The following is an 18,610-nucleotide window of genomic DNA, read 5'->3' on the forward strand; positions in this document are numbered from 1 at the left end:
TGAAGCAATTTGGTGCAGCCGTCTTTAAGTAATGACCATTTAGATTTCTGGAACCACGCTGGCCAAATAAAGATCTTTAAAACTTCAAAAAAACATCATATGGTATTTTTCAGATATCTCCAAGAATACTGAACCGATTTGTACGATTTTTTCAGAAAAGCTCCTTATTACCTGGCATTAGGCGGCATCCACAAATTACGTAACATTCTAGGGGGAGGGGAGGAGTAGGCTCAAGCGTTACGACTCATACAAAATTTGAAAAATTTTCATACAAAAAGCGTTACGGAGGGGAGGGAGGGGGTCGAAAATTTCCAATCTTAGCGTTACGTAATAAATGGACGCCGCCTTATATAGCCCACATTTTATTTTTTTGATAAATTGGTCAAAAACTAAATGGCCGCCAAAGACATTTTATATGGAAAATGTCGGTCCCCCAAGAAACATCGGAATATCTTTAAAACCAGATCACCAATAATTAATATCGACACGTATTCCTAAACTAGAAGAGTTTTTTGAGAACTTGTGAGAAAATGATGCAAAAATATTAAAAAACAAAAAAGTTATAACGATTTGAATATTTATTTTGCGGTAAAAATTAAGCTGCCGGTAGAGGGGTTAATAACCATGCGGATTGGATTATCGAATAGCTCAATATAAGCGTCAATTGATATAGTCAATTTTTGCATTTTTAACAGCCAATATCTCAAAAACTAGACGTGTTATGATATTTTTGAAAACGGCAATGGATTCAGCAAACCTTTATTGAGTGAATAGCGGTATTTTGGTGCTTGAGACAAAAACGTGTTCCGCAGTGTACTTTGTCAGAGTAAATAGAAATCTCATAACAATCGCATATCAAACTGAGCATTCACTAAAACTTTTGCACGATGACTTGAATGACTTTTTTTTCATTAACAGAGATATGGACAAACTAACTTGTGTATGTTTTTCAGAAGATACAACCAAACATTTGTACGAGATACCTCAAATGCGACAAAAAAATTTTCAGATTCACAAACACTCAAAAAAAACTATTCAAAATATTCCGGAACACCAGCCATTCATCAAGTAATTGCCAAATGTTTTCACTATTGTTAACCTGGAATCGTTTGCACTCTTGATTTTAATTAGCACTGCTACCATCTTTGCTTTCCTTGGCCCAACGAAACTTAATTTGAATACACAAAAATTAAGCCCCACACAAAAGCTCCAAATCAGTGAATAACTACCTCCCAAGCTTTTTAGGCGCTCGTAAAACAACCGTCAGGAAGGTTATGCTAAGAAAAGTGAGAACTCCCAGCAAAAAAAAAGAGTCGAAGAAATAAAGAAGTAATCATAAAATAAATCACGGCACACGCCACCAACAGTCGGAATTTTGATTTATGTTCCGCTTTATTTTCCTCCACCCGATACCATCAGGGCTCTTGGAGCCCCTAAAGAATCCGTGTGGAAAACTGGGAATCCCTCCAAACTTCATCATCCACGCTCTGAAAATCCGCGGTTCAGCTGACAGGACGGGACCGAATGCCAGTCAAGTTTTCCCGGGACCCCGATTTGGATGCCGGTTTTCGCATTTTTCGAGTTCTCCCCCCTCGCTTTTAATGCACTACTAGTTGATGCTGCTGCTGCTGATGATGATGGTGGTGGTCTTAGGAAATAAAAAGAATATCAGAGCTCTTGTTTGTTTTAATGGCACTAAACTTTGGCTCCAATCGGATAATTTTGCGAGGGAGAAGTTAACTCTAGGTATGTTGGGGGTAGCATAATCGTTTGCCTATGCGTTCCTGGCAGTTATGTCAGTTTTATTCGCGAAAGTTTCAGTTTCAGTTTGAAAGATTACAATTAAGAATTCTATGGGGTATTAATCAAAATCACGCTGATTTGAACGTTTGTTTGTATTTCATGCTATCTAATCCATATTCTGAATCGTCCACCTTCTGGATACTGGGGTTGCCGTAGAGTTCTCCAGCATGCCGCCGAAGATCGTCCTTAACTCCCCCACTTCGAAAGTTTATCATGACATTACTTCCTGGGCGGGCCCTGCCGAGCTCAGTTCCGTCTACCAGCATGTACTTTGTTTTCGACGCATTCACCATCAATCCGACCCTTATTGCTGCGCAGGCGGATAAATAAATCTGTCATTGTTTTAATCTTCCTTCCAATAATATCCATGTCGTTCGGGTAGCAGCAGATCGACTATCAGGTCTGGCAGGTCTCTGTTTGTCGACTCGAGCAATGCGTTCAATCTTTTGCAGATCAAGAGGAAAAGAGGTGTGAAATACTAAGGAGAAATCGGATGCCGCCAGCTTCTGTGGCTACACCAGAGAGTCTGCTATTGCCCATTTGCTCCGTGTACTCTCTCGCAGGTTCATCAATCTTCCGATCCTCCATCATTCTCTAGATGTTATAAGGTAACCAACGGTTTTCTCAGTACAGCTCAGATTTATCCACTTATATTTTGAAGCTACTGCGTATGTTGCCTAGCTTTCTTAACCATTTACAAGTTCTGATGAGCATGACCTCAGTTTCCATTGGCTAGCAAGCATCTTATTTCTTTTCAGTGACTCGGCAACTACCACCAACGTTATGTCTACTATGAATTTAACAATTTCGACACCTTTTGGTGTAGCTCCACGATCAACTCTGTCGTGCTAGTATTTCAAAGTGCCGGATTCAGGATACAGCTGAATTTATCGCAATACTATATACCGCTCTCCACAGATATTGAACAACAACCACATGATTGAACTCCAAGTCCATTTGTCGGAATAACTTATAAGAATTCAGCACAGCCTGGCTGGTATATCAGTGGTATCAGTAGGTAACCTGCGGTGTGAAGTAGGAACCTCCTTGTTTCAATAGGTTATGGGCCCATGAATGCCCATAAGGAGATGCTGAGGTCGATGCGATGAGGGACCACTAAGAAGCACGAGGTCGAGGAGACAGGACCTGAACGATGAGGCAGATCCTCGGAAAGAAGGTATAGCCTGAGCGTTGAAGTGGGATCTGAACGAGGAGGCAGGTCAAACTTAAAATCAAGATCTGAGGCCAGGATGCGACAGATGAGGCTGGAGATATACGGTTGCTGATTGATCAAAGGACGAACTCGGCGATACTGCAAAGATTTTGGTAGTCAGGAGAAGATTGGTATAAGGTGCAGTTGATCAACAAGTGTATTGATCAAGAAGAGCTAAACGCTTAGAGAAGTTTAGCAGCTTGGAAGAGTTCAGAACCAGAAGAAGCTTGGGAGACAGAAAGAGTTCGGTGGTAGATTGTGCGATTCGGAGTTATTTCAAGTTATATTTTTTGAGCTGCTTTGATTTATTTAAGTTCTTTGAGAGTTTTATGGCGGTAATTAATAATGCTATCGATAAAAGTTCCATTGTATGCTACACTGCAGAACGCGTTTTTGTCTCAAGCACCAAAATACCGCAATTTACTAAACTAAGGATTGCTGAATCCATTGCCGTTTTCAAACATATCTATTCGATTAATTCATCTGACAGTTGTCTACATGAATATACTTAATAGTTATTGTAGCATCCTTGCTCCAGTCACCCTCCTTTTAAAGCATCCAGAAGTTTCTCCAAAGTCAAACAGCTCTTCAACTAAAGACAAAGGTTCGCAAATATGCAGTCAGTGGTTCGTTACAGCCATAAAAAATGCGGTGAAATCTTGTTGCCAACATAGTTGAAGAACTCAATTGCCTGGCCATTGTACAGAAGTTGACACGAGTTAGAAGCGCAGGTTCATCGATCTCTCCATTCAGCAGTTTAGCAACGAGAATAGATTGCTGGATACTTCGCCGTCGCTGCAGTGAATCTAGTCCTAGAAGCCGGCATCGCTCATTATACGGTGGTAGGTTTTTGTGGATCTCGCCAAGGCAGACTTCGTAGCGCAATACGAACGAATCTGCACTGAATACGCTCGATTCTGATATTCCATGACAGATGATAGGGAGTCCATTTAATCGAAGCATTTTCGAGTATTGGACGTACTAACGCATAGTAGAGAGTTTTGAGGCAGTGCGGGTCAGTGAACTCACGGGAAACATTCGTGACAAATTAAATTAATTAACTCATTACGCGTGGTAAAGATGGACAAATTATGGGTGAAATTATGAAAAAAATCCACGTGCTCGGTTGGGATTCGAACCCAGGACTCTTGTATGCTAGACGAGCGCTTTACCAACTAAGCTACCGAGCCACTTGGTGACCCAATAAACGAGTTGGTAACAAGTTTAGAATTCAAATCCCTACAGACCACGCGGACCCCTTTCATAACCATTATCCATCCATCTCATGTTCATACACACGCGGCACGAGCGAGTGCGATTTATTTAGTGTTGAAACTGTTTGCCTATTGTACCTACATCGCTTCCAATCTGCCCCATCTACAAGAAAGGCGACAAGTTAGATTGTGAGAACTTTCGAGCGATCACCATTCGAAATGCGGCCTACAAAGTATTATCCCAGATCATCTTCCGTCGTCTGTCACCCGTAGTAAACGAGTTCGTGGGAAGTTATCAAGCCTGCTTCGTTGAAGGCCGATCGACAACGGACCAGATCTTTACTGTACGGCAAATCCTCCAAAAATGTCGTGAATACCAGGTCCCAACGCATCACCTTTTCATCGATTTCAAGGCGGCATACGACAGTATCGACCGCGTAGAGCTATGGAAAATCATGGACGAGAACAGCTTTCCCGGGAAGCTCACGAGACTGATAAGAGCGACGATGGAAGGTGTGCAAAATTGTGTGAAGGTTTCAGGCGAACACTCCAGTTCGTTTGGATCCCACCGGGGACTACGACAAGGTGATGGACTTTCGTGCCTGTTGTTCAATATTGCGCTAGAAGGTGTTATGCGGAGAGCCGGGCTTAACAGCCGGGGTACGATTTTTACGAGATCCAGTCAATTTGTTTGCTTCGCGGATGATATGGACATCGTCGGCCGAACATTTGAAAAGGTGGCAGACCTGTACACCCGCCTGATACGCGAGGCAGCAAAAGTTGGACTGGTGGTGAATGCGGCCTAAGGGTATGCGAAATACCGAATGATTCCGTCAAATACGCTTCGAAACGAAATTCCGCGGAATTCCACGGAACTCGCACAGGCGAAATTTGTATTTTGCTATTTCGTTTCGTTTCGCCAAGTTGTTAAAATATTTCCACGGAAAATTGAAAACAAACGGAATAAAACGGAATTTCGCGAAATCCGAGTTTAATTTCGAACAAAAAAGCGTTCGCTTCTACTCCTAGCTACAGTCAAAAATGGGTCCGTATTATGGACCAAATCGACTCATATCATGGATCAGAACACTATAACAGCAAATTATCTGCGAGGCAAACGAATGGTGTGCTAGTGAAAGCATACGTTTGGCGTTTCTTTAGGAATCGTCTTATCTTAGATTCATAACTGGTCGGTGTTCAGACAGACTGAACCAAGTGTTTTTTCATGGTACCAAAAAAACGTGTCCCAGGCATGCGAAATATCCAAATATTTTTGTTATTTGCTGTAATAATGGAACTTATCTATTTGATGATACATCTGTATAAAAATAGCATAGGAAAAATCACATTTGATTGAGTCCTTAACGTATCTTTAGAAAGACAAAATATCATCTAGTCCGGTCTGTCTGAACACCGACCAACTGTGGTATGGGTTTCAATGCCCCACAAATATGAATCGACGCTGCTAGGCATATGTATGAAATTTTATATCCTACGAATGGAACAAAAGTGTTTAAGCATGTTATTGTTGATTGCGATGATGTATAGATTTATGGTTCGCGTAGGTAAAATAAGTTCTGCGTAATTGCTATTATATTTGATGAGATATTCTCCGTTTAATCCACTTTTGATCCATATCTGTGTGTTATCCATAACTGTTGGATGACTGTAGTATTGACTGGTCCGTAGGATATGATAAACTGCACTGCCGTTGTAAAGTTTCAGTTCCGGGAAACTTCGCGTGTCCTGTTGAGCAAATCCGTTAATACCGTTGTTTGGGGTGACAATGGGTCAAAAAGGGATGTGTACGATTTATTTATTGAATAACTATCGCAATTAACTCCAATAAACTTCAAATTTGGTGTGTATGTACTTTGATGGTACATTAACAACTGTTCAAAACATCGAAGAAAAATATTTATTCACAGCGGCACCACAAGTGAATGAAAAATGACCCAATCTCACCCCATAGAGGGGGTGACATTGGGTCACTGTAATTGAAATAACTTGTTTTTGATAATATGGTTGCACAACCATTTACAGCTGAAGAATATTGATGAAATACGATGCAAACAAGGTGAAAAGATATCTTAGATGATTCACAAGTATGATAAACCCACTTAAAAGAACGATTATTCCAAAAAATTGAAGAGCTATGAGAAAAAATATGTAAACACAACATTCATCGTCAATTTTACATAAATTTTCATTTTTTTTCCTCTCGAATTGTCTTCAAAATCTCATCCCCATTGCCTGAAGCCTATTCAGTTTCCCCAAAGGCGTACTGAAACAGTGATTATTTTAATTCTTCGCAAATAGTTGAATTTCGGTGCGACATTTCATGATCAATACATTTCAGGCAGATGTTGACGCCATAATCACGATATTTCAGTGTTCCAACTCATTTGTACTTCCAGGAGATGTTTCTATAATATGAAAACACTGATAAATAATCAAATTCAAAAAAAAAACAATCCATTTGATAAAATTTTACGATGTTGCTGCGCACGAAACACAGTTGCTGGATTGAGAATTGACAACTGCGTTGCATTGTTATTTTGAAAGAATAAACACATCTTAATGAAAAAGCGAACTACCGGCACCGTAAAATGTCAAAAAAGTGGACTTGCAATTTAATTTACTGTCGTTCTTGCTTGACCCAATCTCACCCCCATTTTTGATGTTTTAGACACCGTACCGAAAAAAATGAATATTTTGTTGAAAAATCAAATAGATTCAGGAAAATACGTGTGACGTGTAATGAAAAGACTTTAAACCTTCTACTAATAGAATGATAGAGGTGAAAGTACATGCGTAATACTTTGCACAGGACAAATTTAATGTTGTAAATTTTATCTAATTTCAACATACAAGTTTATAGATATAGTGAACAAAAACTATTATTTCTAAAAATGTGCATTGTGATGAATTATGTGTAAAAATATGTTCCCTAACATATGAATTATTAATTTTAGTAATATTAGTGTTATTAGGTGAAATATTTCATAAATCATATTTTTCCGTTTTGACCCAATCTCACCCCCCAGACCCATTGTCACCCCCATCGACGGTATATCGCAAAAACTGTTTGTACACAAATGTAAAAAAAGCTGCGGAGCGTGAGTCCCTGATATTCTGGATTTGCTCAGGTGGTGCAGATTATTGATGCGCACATTAGTTCTCTCTCTTGCTTTCCCGCTATGACGTCACTTTTAACACAGCATAAGAACAGCTCTCCCAAATCAACGCGATTTTTTCCGCGATGGCGACAAAAAATCGCCGCAATTTCGTTGTTGTGTCATAAAACTCTACATGTAGCAGCGAAATCGCAGCGATTGTTTGTCGCTGTCGCCGTAAAAAATCGCGTTGATTTGGGTGATCCAAAGCCACACCTCAAATCTTCAAGAGCAAAAATCTAAAGAACCAGACGTCCATTCAAGCTGAAAACTCTATCGATGGCCAATCGATCAAGTGTTCAGGTTGAACCGCGTTAGATTTGTGGTCTTGAAATTCTGAGGTATGCCTTCGATTTATATTCACCTTAAACAAGGAAGATGCATACATTATTTTTTTTTATCGAAAAGTGAATCTAGGTTTATTCACGCGGTACCACACCACCAACTCCTCTCTCCTCTTATAACGTGAGATAATTTCCTCACGACCCCCAATTAAAATAAATGCGAATATCTATATAAATAAAAATGGAATGGTGTTTGTATGTCACGAAATGGCTTACGAACGGGTTAACGGATTTGAATGATTATTTCTCCGTTTTGTTCGTCACGGGTTTCGACGTGTTTGTGCGTATTTAAATTCCAGGATATTCAACGGGAAAGTCGAAAAAACGAGCTGTCATTTTGTATAGTGACCCATAGTGTATACAACAGCCTACTTGATGGCAAGACGAAGTTTGCCGGGACCACTAGTTGATAATATATCATTACAAGTATTAGAAGCCACATGCCGCAAGGCAAAAGTCTTAACCTTTTCAATACCGACATCAAGTTTCAAAAGTCTCTAGTTTCGCCAAACCAGTTATAAATTTGATTCATGCATTGCATGCACCATCAAAATTGGTTCCGGATATAGATTCAAGTTTGGTGGGGTACCTAGGGTATTTCACAATGGAAAAGCGCAACATTTTTTTTTCGATTTTCGCACATCTAAATCTTGAGAAAAAAAAAAATGAGCCAAACATTAAATTTAGCTCATTGAAAGACGGATTGTCTGAAAGAACATGGGTGATCTTGTCAGCCTTATTTGCGGTTCCTCTATGCTATGTAATCCAGGTTCAAAACTTTTTTTTTTCGAAATTTTCAAATATTTTTAAAATACTCTCGAGGCTCAAAATTTAGTGAAAATGTGATTTTGTAGTCAGTTTTAAACAAAGAATCTGAAAATGAGATAATATCATCAATCCTTAATTCTTCCAGAAATCGTCCAGAAATTCCTTCACAGATTTTGGAATAGGATCATTTCTCCACTAATAATAGAAATACCTTCAGTATTTTCTACAAGGTTTACTCTAAAAGTTTGCTTTCGTCCGAATTTGATCCCTCCAAAAATTAATTCACAGCTTATTCAAGGCTTTTCCAGAAAATTTATGAGGTACTTCTAAATTAACACCAACAGGCAATCCTGGTAAAGTTGCTGCCGCAATAACTCTTGGAGTTTATTATTTTTGCAATTCTTTTAAATTTATCTTGATTGATTTCATAGGTATGTGTTGATGAATTCTTTAAAATTTAATTTAAATCAATACTCCAGCAAATACTAAAGCAAATATTCCAGTGATTCCTCTGTTCTACTTGTTTTTCTTCTTCTTTCTGGCGATATGTTCCAACTGGGAAAGAGTCTGCTTCTCAGTTTAGTGTTTTCATGATCACTTATCGACTTGTGTCCCCTATCTCATTCATTCATGCCACAAAGCATACAGTACAGTAAATAAAATGAATATCATTATTGCATGTTTTATGGTATATATTAGCATAACATCACATCCACATGATTAAAAAATTGTAAGGCATTTCTAAAAATCAAATTAATTTTGGGCTCCTCTCAATATTTTTAAGATTGTTTTAAATGTGTGTAACTGCTTTTGGACCCACTTCTTAGTTGTAACATTTAAGGCCCAAGTAAAAATGGTGCAAAATTCAAAACTGAAAAAGCAGTTTTCTCTTTTTAAATAGACAAATCGAAGAAAATCAAAACACACAGCTCTTTTATTTGCCAAATAAAAAAAAAACTGTTTGTTCTTACAGTTAACTCTCCCTTACTCGATATTGAAGGGACCATCGAGTTAGGGAGGTATCGAGTTACAGAACACAAAATCAGTGCAATTGCTATCCAAATGACCATCAAGTTAGCCATGAAAACCAACTTTTACTATGGTTCTCTAACTCGATATCGAGATGCCGAATATTGAGTAAGGGAGAGTTAACTGTATTTTCATCAATTTATTGTTTTAAAAGGAGAAAACTGCTTTTTCAGTTCTGCCTTTTGAGCCAATTTTTCTTGCACCTTAAATTAAACCCACTCATTGCCTTGTGTGAATGTCAGATATGTTGAAATGAAACCTTATAAAGTTATTAAGAAAATTTCAAACAAATAGAAAAGAGTCTTACCAGAACATGTAAGGATTCCGCTGAGCAACACTAAGGTTTCCATATGGTATTTCCAGCTTTTGACAAGAAAAAAAAACTTGAACATGTATTCCGCGAAACAAATTCGAAAATTTCGTTTCGTTTCGAAAAATTCCGTGAGATATTTGATTTCGTATCGAGTTACACGAAACATTTTTAAATTTCGTTTCGTTTCGTCATTATCAGCGCAAGATATTCCGCGTATCGTTTCGTTTCGTATCGACATGGAAAAATCCATATCGCATACCCTTAATGCGGCCAAGACAAAGTACATGCTAGCTGGTGGGGCCGAGCGCGACAGGGCTCGCCTAGGTAGTAGTGTTACGATAGACGGGGATACGTTTGAGGTGGTCGACGAGTTCGTCTACCTTGGATCCTTGCTGACGGCTGACAATAACGTTAGCCGTGAAATAGCACCAAATGTACCATGTACAAAACGCTCATAAGGCCGGTAGTCCTCTACGGGCATGAAACGTGGATGATGCTCGAGGAGGACCTGCAAGCACTTGGAGTCTTCACACGTCGGGTGCTTAGGACGACCTTTGGCGGTGTGCAGGAGAACGGTGTGTGGCGGCGAAGGATGAACCACGAGCTCGCCCAACTACTACTGCGAACCCAGTATCCAGAAGGTGGCCAAAGCTGGAAGGATACGATGGGCAGGGCATGTTGCAAGAATACCGGACAGCAACCCTGCAAAGATGGTATTCGCTTCGGATCCGGTTGGTACAAGAAGGCGTGGAGCGCAGCGAGCTAGGTGGGCGGATCAAGTGCGTATCGATTTGGCGAGTGTGGGGCAGAACCGAGGATGGAGAGATGCGGCCACGAACCGAGTATTGTGGCGTGAAATTGTTGATTCAGTGTTATCTGTGTAGATGTTAACTAAATAAATGAAATGAATACTTCGATGCGGAAAAATTATTTTTTTTGATGGTTTAGAAAATTGTTGTATTTTGCCATATAGAAGAAACGAAGAATTTAGTATGAAGACTGCAAGCATGTTAAAAAAAATTGGTTTAATCGAAATTTAATCGTGCGATTTCAAAGAAATTATATCTCAAATGAAAGTTTAAGTTCTATTTTGCATGTTTGGTGCATTAGATTACAAAAAAGTTTGATAAATTTTACCTTAAATTTCATGTAAACATCAATAAAACCAGTGTTTTATACAACTTTGGTGACCTGTATCTAAAAATTGTGACGTGCTGGAACATTTCTGAGAATGCCATCAGATTCAGCAACTCAAAATCTACTAGAGACACATTATTTGATCCTTGAAACACGCAATAATGTCATTTTTGATGCGCTGTGTAATCAAAGATGATGGGATTTTTTGATCGATGGAGTGTTATAACCATGCATTTAGAAACGCTTATTAAAAGCTTGTTCAATCTACACCAGTCTGCAAAAGTATTTATCAGACCTTGAAGCCGCCTACAGTCCTCAACAGATTTGACAGTAAGAAACATTTTCAGGTCATCGGCATATATAAGTACGTATTCGGAACCCAGAAGAAGTGCAACATCGTTAAAGAATAATGCGAAAAGCAGAGGGCCAAGGTTTCTTCCTTGTGTGACACCTGAACTATTGCTGAATGCACGCGAAATAGCAGAATCAAGCTTAACTCGCAGAATTCGGTTAGATAAAAAGCTTTCCAACCATGACAAAAGTCGATCAGATATGCCAATGCGAGAAAGTTTACACAGAAGAAAACGGTGATCTATAACGTCGAAGGCGGCTTTCAAGTCCGTATACACAGCGTCAACCTGCGCTTTAGTTTCAATCTGTGAGATGCATGTGCTGGTGAAATCGAGCAAGTTTGATGTGACGGATCTCCTCATAGCACGTCTAGTTTTTAAGATATTTATTGTTTAAAAATAAAAAATTAACTATTTCAGCCAACTTGCATGCAAGTTTGTCAGCTTGTATGGCACGTTCGTAATGCTTTCGATGCTCAAAAGTCATTTTTTGATGGTTTCGAGAAGTATTGTTTTTTGCCATATAAGAGAAACGACCAAATTTTATTTCAAATAAAGGTTGAAGTCAAAGTTTACATGTTTGGTGGTTTAGATCACCTAAAAGTTGGACAAATCATACTTTGAATTTCATATAAACATTAAACATAAATGAAAACAGTGTTTTATACAACTTTGGCGACCTGTGGCTAAAAATTGTGACGTGCTGGAATATTTCTGAGAACGGCTTCAGATACAGCAAACCCAAATCTACTCGAGACACATAATTTAATGCTTGAGACAAGCAAAAATGTAATTTTTGTTACGCTGTGCTAGTAATGTTCTTTAGAATCCTGATAAAACCATATCAAAACTGAGTGCCGTAACATCCCATCTGATGTGTTTTTACAAATTTTATTCTAGTTATCAACAGCATTGTCAAATCAACTTCCAACTCAACGCAAACTCTCGTCACATCTTCCATTAACAAACATTCTATACTATGGTTTTTATTTTTTTTGAGTAAGGTTTAAATGTTAAGGGGGCTTTTCCTCATCATTTATTTCATTAAGACTAATGGTCAGATGAAATTAAATAAATAAATAAATATTAACAACTACCGAAAGCTAAACATTACATATATTTTGCAATTGGATTAAATGGACAAATTGATGTGAATTTTTGCGAAAAAGTTACACGTCTTCTCAGTGAGAATCGAACTCACGACTCCCTGATCTCTAGTTAGGGCGCGTCAATGTTTAGCTTTCGGTAGTTGTTAGACTTCCACTCGGCTGGTTAGCCGTAAACCACGATTCATAAATTAAAAACAAGTAAATAAATACTGTCTTAAGGATAGTCACAACGAATCTTGTAACTATACAATTATCATGTATTTTTTCATCCTATCTTTTTCGGCTGTGGCGTATAGGATTTTGATGACTACTGTCGTTGACTTTCCTCCCGAAATACGGACTGCATCGAAGACAGAGTAGTATTTTGTCCATCAATTGTGACGTTTGGGCGTGTTTATATCATGAATCGCAACACCATTATCATCAAATTATTCCACTGAATAAATATCCTTTCCATGACAACTGTGGAGATTCAGAGGTATATTCGGTCTATGGTAAGATTGTCTATCTAACATTCCTCCGCATCCCCGATGACAGCATTGGGTGTGGCCGGAGCCGTTATATTATGTGTCTCTGGGTGCCGTTAAACTTTGAACTCTCGACTCTGAACTTTGAGAATGGTTAGCTAATCCTATGCCCCATTCATTAAATCTTTGTGCATCTACTGAGTGGTCATCCATGCTCATGCTGAAATCTTCACTCATGCTGACTGCATCAAAGACAGTTCATGGTCTCTTTCTCATTTGCCTTTTAAGGATAATTGTCTCCAGTAACTTGCCGAGTGTATCTATCTATCGGCCGGAACGGACTTGAAGCAGGCTAGATCTAATCCTAGTAGATCGTAAGATAGAAACACCGAAAGCCATCATCCGCCTGGAATCGCTGGGTTGACTTAGGCACTCTAACGTTAACAGCTATTTGGAAGATACTCCTTAGGTGAACTTTTCGCTGGAGAAGACTACTTCACTGTCGAGAACTATGTCAAAAATGCTGTTTTTTTCAGTAAAAATACAGATATATATTGTGTATAAGAAAACAAGAAAAATAACATACAGAAGTCCATAGATACCACAAACGCAGAAGAATTCACGTCCATCCAATTAACTACAACAGGTGACGACAAAAAATCGCACCCCCTCGGAAGGCACAACCGAACGGGCAGTTATTTTGCGACTACACTTTTTTAATCCACCCCACGAGGCTCATCATCATCGATCACTCACATTTTCCAATTTGTCAACGACAAAAACTCCTGCAATTCGTGTGGTGGTGGTGAGGTTGATGCTGGTGAGGAAAGTGGAAAAGTGCTACTCATCGTGATATTTAATGCTTACTTTTTATGGAATGTAGTAAAGGGCTCTCTGCAGTGCTCTGGCATATTTTTAATTCCCCTATGGACCGACAGGGCAGCCGACACCATGGATGAATTATTTGCGTATCGTACTGCTTTTTTTTTTCAATTGCATTTTTTTGGACGGAATGCACTTGCGATGTCTCGTGGTCACATTACCAACAGGTGCTTTTGTGTGATAATGAAATATTGTGCTGGTGAAGCGCGTGCGAAGTGATAAATCATATTAGAACTTTTTTGTGTAATTGGAGCGAAATTAATATGCACTATGGTTTCGACTGATAACTATTTGTTGAACCGTTCAAGGATAGCGTGTGCATAAGGACTGTATCGAAAAAATAATTTGCAACATTAAAGATGCTTGTTATTTTTCTGACAAATGGAAAAATGTCAAAGTTGTACTAATTATAAAACCGGACATAAATCCTGCAGAAGCTTCTAGCTATAGTCCAATTAGTTTACTCTCCGCCATCAGTAAACTTTTTGAAAAAGGTAATTTTGAACTGCATGATGATCCACATCAATAACAATTCAATGTTTGTCAATGAACAGTTCGGATTCCGACATGGACATTCGACCACTCACCAACTATTACGTGTAACAAATATGAAGGCTATTCTACTGGTCTTGCTCTTGAATGCTTGATTGTAAAATCTAAAAACATTAATTTTCCAACATACATTGTAGGGATGATCCAAAGTTATTTGTCAAATCATACACTTCAGGTTAAATATCAGAACTCTTAGTCTGAAAGACTTCCTGTAAGTGCTGGTGTTCCTCAAGGCAGAATTTTTCAACCAATATTCTACAATCGACCCAATTTTTCTAGGAAAGCTAAACATGTTGATACCTACTTTCCGATACAGTCCTTATTTTTTCGTGCTTTGACTTGGAATATTTACCATATATTCCTCAAAATTCATGAACATAGGCTAAGAATTTTGAAAAGGTTAGTTGATTGCATTGAAGAACTTCAAGCACCCAATCCTGCTTACTTTCCCAACCGAAATCTTGTTGAACGTCCATTACCAAAGATTATGCACTAAGCAGATGTAGTCGATTCCCGAGTCGAAGCTCCCCTCCGAAAAGAAGCTCAAGAACAGAACAAGCTTCGACAGAATAAAAAACGACCAAACCTAATTCAAACACGACTCCAAGTGGCAACGGGGCATAATTTAATTGGCGAGCTGTTGCCAAAAGTTCTCCGACAACTTTGTCGTTGTCTTCGTTTTGGAGCAGCTTGTCTCACTCTTCTCACTGCAGCTCGATTCGGGGGCCGATGGATCAACCGTCCCAATCCGAATTGGCCCCAGTCTTAGCCAACTAACCGCCAAAGACGACGGCGACACGTCCCAAGTGTCTACTTAGTCAGAATCAAGTTCTTCAGCGTCGTCGTCTTCTTGGAGAATGAAGGCTTTGATTTGCTCTTCTTCGTCCCGGTTGAAGAAAGGACCTCTCAAAGTAACTCTGATGGACACATTTTGCGACCCAGAAAAGTCCAACGACGACGATGACGGGGTGAGTGAAGTGTATTTGTCAAACATAAAGCTCAAGTCAGCAGCATCCCATCAGTCCGTCGTCGTTCGTGCTTCCTTCTGCTACTGTATGCCAAAGACAGAGCACGACAATGACGTCGATTCTTACAGTGATCGAAATGGTCCACGGTGTGTCTTAGAGTATTATTAAAGGTAAAATGTCCTCGGATTCGGCACCTACTATTGAAAAGATTTCAAAAAGTAATCATGATTTGAATGTTTTGTGGGTTGTAGTATATTACCCAGAAAAACGAGATTCCCCAGGATGATGTTCTCTAGAATTCCATTCCCAAGAATGCACAATATCTCAGAAATCCATTCCACTGTTGTAAACATGTATTCAAGAACGTCTTTGAGTGAAGGCTTTCTTATCTACTCGTGTAACCAGACATCTTTCGAAGGTTAATAAATAAGGTTCATATCCAAGCAAACTTAAACAGACTTATTCTGTCAAGTTACGTGTTCAACGGCTTTCTATGGTCATCGAAGAACTCCGTTGAGCCAAGATCTTCAGATGAACAAACGTAAAACGTAAACCAGTAATCGCTTGACGATAAATCAAATAAATTGACATTTATGTACGCTTATACAACTAAATTTAAAATTTCCCGGTGATCATTGAACTCCTTTGAGCAAAGGCTTTTAGATCTACAGCCAAACAGGCTCAATGAAATATGTCCCATCAAGTTTCAAAATCAACTATTGTTTACGGTGAATCGCGGTTTATGGCTAACCAGCCGAGTGGAAGTTTAACAACTACCGAAAAGCTAAACATTACATTGCTATTCCTATACCTAAAAAAACAATGCGCTCTCGGGCTAGGCATTAGATATATATATATATAGCAAGCGTTGTGTTTGGATGGGCATCTAATTCTTCCGAAAGAGGTGCACTTTGCGAAAAAGGACCACGTGATTATTGAGCTGAAATCGAATTCAGGTTAACTTCTGCGTTCATGAGTCCTCTCATGGCGTAGTGGTAACGCGCCCCAACTAGAGATCGGGGAGTCGTGAGTTCGATTCTCACTGAGAAGACGTGTAACTTTTTCGCAAATCTTCACATCAATTTGTCCATGAAATCCAATTGCAAATTATATGTAATGTTTAGCTTTTCGGTAGTTATTGTTTACGGTTTTCCAAATTCTTCTGTGAGTATCTACAAACTTAACCAGAGATCTCAGGATGGTTTATGAATAAGGTTTATCCCCAAGCAGACTAAAGCAAACATATTCTAACAAATAACTTACTCCAACGACTTTCTAGGGTTATCCAAGAACTTCGTTGAACTTAAATCTTCAGATCAACATACGTAACCAGTTATCTCTTGACGATAAAAAGCCATGGTTTACACTCATAGGGGCTCATACAATTATGGTAAATCAATGTTAACATTTTCCGGTAATCATTGATCTTTTTTTAAGTAAAGGCCTTCAAACCAACTAGCGTAACTTGTAACAATTCTGACATTAAATAATAAGAATAACAGCCAAACAAGCTCAATGAAATAAGTGCTATCATGTTTCGAAATCAAAGATGGTTGACCAAAACAATTTTTGAGGGAAGAACTGTTCGCGCCCGAATCGACCACTCCGGTAGATTTCTCTAACTAACCACACTGACAATCTGATGTCTCATAGAGCACGATTTATCACCCACTTTGCCACCCATCGAACGTAAGCAAAACAGGCAGCAGCTACGAAGCCGACCGGCGGCTCTATCAGCTGATAATGACAATTGACGGTGAGTGAACGTCATCCAGACGGCACTCAACAAGGGTGTGTACCGAATCACAGAATGAGCTACTTGTGAATGGCTCTCTCTGGCTAGACGAGCGGATTTTACTCAGATTTTATGGAATACGAGAGTTCTGTCGAATGTTCCAGAAGTCTTTCGTCGGGCTATATACACTATCCACCCACCATAAGTATGGAATCGCATCACCTAGTATTGCAACACCCTAGTTGAATATTGCAGCACACCGAAAAGTTTAGCATCACCTAAAAATTATAATATTAATGATGCAGTATCTCGGAATACTTACATCCTGCAAAGTAGCGGTGTTCAGCAAAGTTGTTCAGCAGCCTTATGGCGTTCATTAGGTGAATTTTGAATGCGAAAATTTGCCGCTATGTGGCGCTAGTGTGCCTGTTATTTGGTCATATCCCAGTAGACTCTAGCTTGGCTTTATCACCCTCTCCTCTTGGAGCGTGACGTAATTTATGCAAGACCATTGAGCTAGAACTTGCTATAATATAGCCAAGTTACATTCACACTACTGCCATGGAGTCCGGCCATTTGGCTGAATGCAGTTTGACCGAACGCCATTTGGCCGAATTCCATCTGGCCAAACGGGTCGTTTGGCCGAATGTCGTTTGGATCGTGGTTCACATTAAAACTCAAATTGCAAATGGCTGTTCTTTCGAGAGATGCCGTAAGCCGTTGTTGTTACTGTCAAAAGCTGACTAAAAATGCAATGCGAAAGCCTCTGCTGGCAGCTATTACCGCTAGCAGAGAAGTGAATAATTGCTTACATTTAGGATGCTCTTCTTTCAGCACTGACTGTTTCTTGAACTAACACGTAGAAGCTTATTGTTTTCAATGATAATTTATCGTTCTTTCAGAATAAGCTGAATAAGTTCTTTGAAATTCAGCTTATAAATTCATAACAAATGCATGCTGACTGTATTTCACAATTGATTTTCAATTTGGGCCAAACGGCATTCGGTTAAATGACCCGGAACCACCGTCTTGTAGTGGCAAAATTGCTAACTAAACTGTGCTGCCTCAAATTGCTTTCCAGCTTCTGAACAACTTTGCCAAAGACACGTACTTTCTAGGTAGTCAGGATCATGAGCTAGAAAATAATAAATTTGACCAAGTTACATGCACATTAGCGCCACGTAGCGACAAAATTACGCATTAAAATTTTCACCACATAAATGCTATAAGGCTGCTCAACAACTTTGCCGCAAATGCGTAGAAAGTAAGGATTCCGAGATATTACATCATAAAGATGATTGCTTGTAGGTGATGCTAAACCTGTTTGGAGATGCTACAATATTCAACTGGGGTGTTGCAATACTAGGTGATGCGATTCCATACTTATGATGGGTAGTGTAAGCTGTACAGTAGGGTGTGGCTTAATTTTCAAAACTTCTTAGAACAAAAAAATCGTGTGCTCTTATTAATTCAAATTACATTGAAAGAGAAACCTTAGAGGTGGTGCAAGCGTTTTGAAGGTGAATTTTCAAGTTATAAAAAATGGCCTT

At 39.1% G+C, this 18,610-nt stretch overlaps 1 protein-coding gene across 1 annotated transcript in view; it reads right to left on the reverse strand.

Moving 5' to 3' along the window:
- The window catches only part of LOC5577413 (contactin-2), a 619,947-nt gene that overhangs the window by 401,627 nt on the left and 199,710 nt on the right, over positions 1 to 18,610 (reverse strand). The gene's annotated exons all lie outside the window — the stretch shown is intronic.

The sequence above is a fragment of the Aedes aegypti genome, chromosome 2 (genome assembly GCF_002204515.2).
Source record: "Aedes aegypti strain LVP_AGWG chromosome 2, AaegL5.0 Primary Assembly, whole genome shotgun sequence".
Taxonomy (NCBI): domain Eukaryota; kingdom Metazoa; phylum Arthropoda; class Insecta; order Diptera; family Culicidae; genus Aedes; species Aedes aegypti.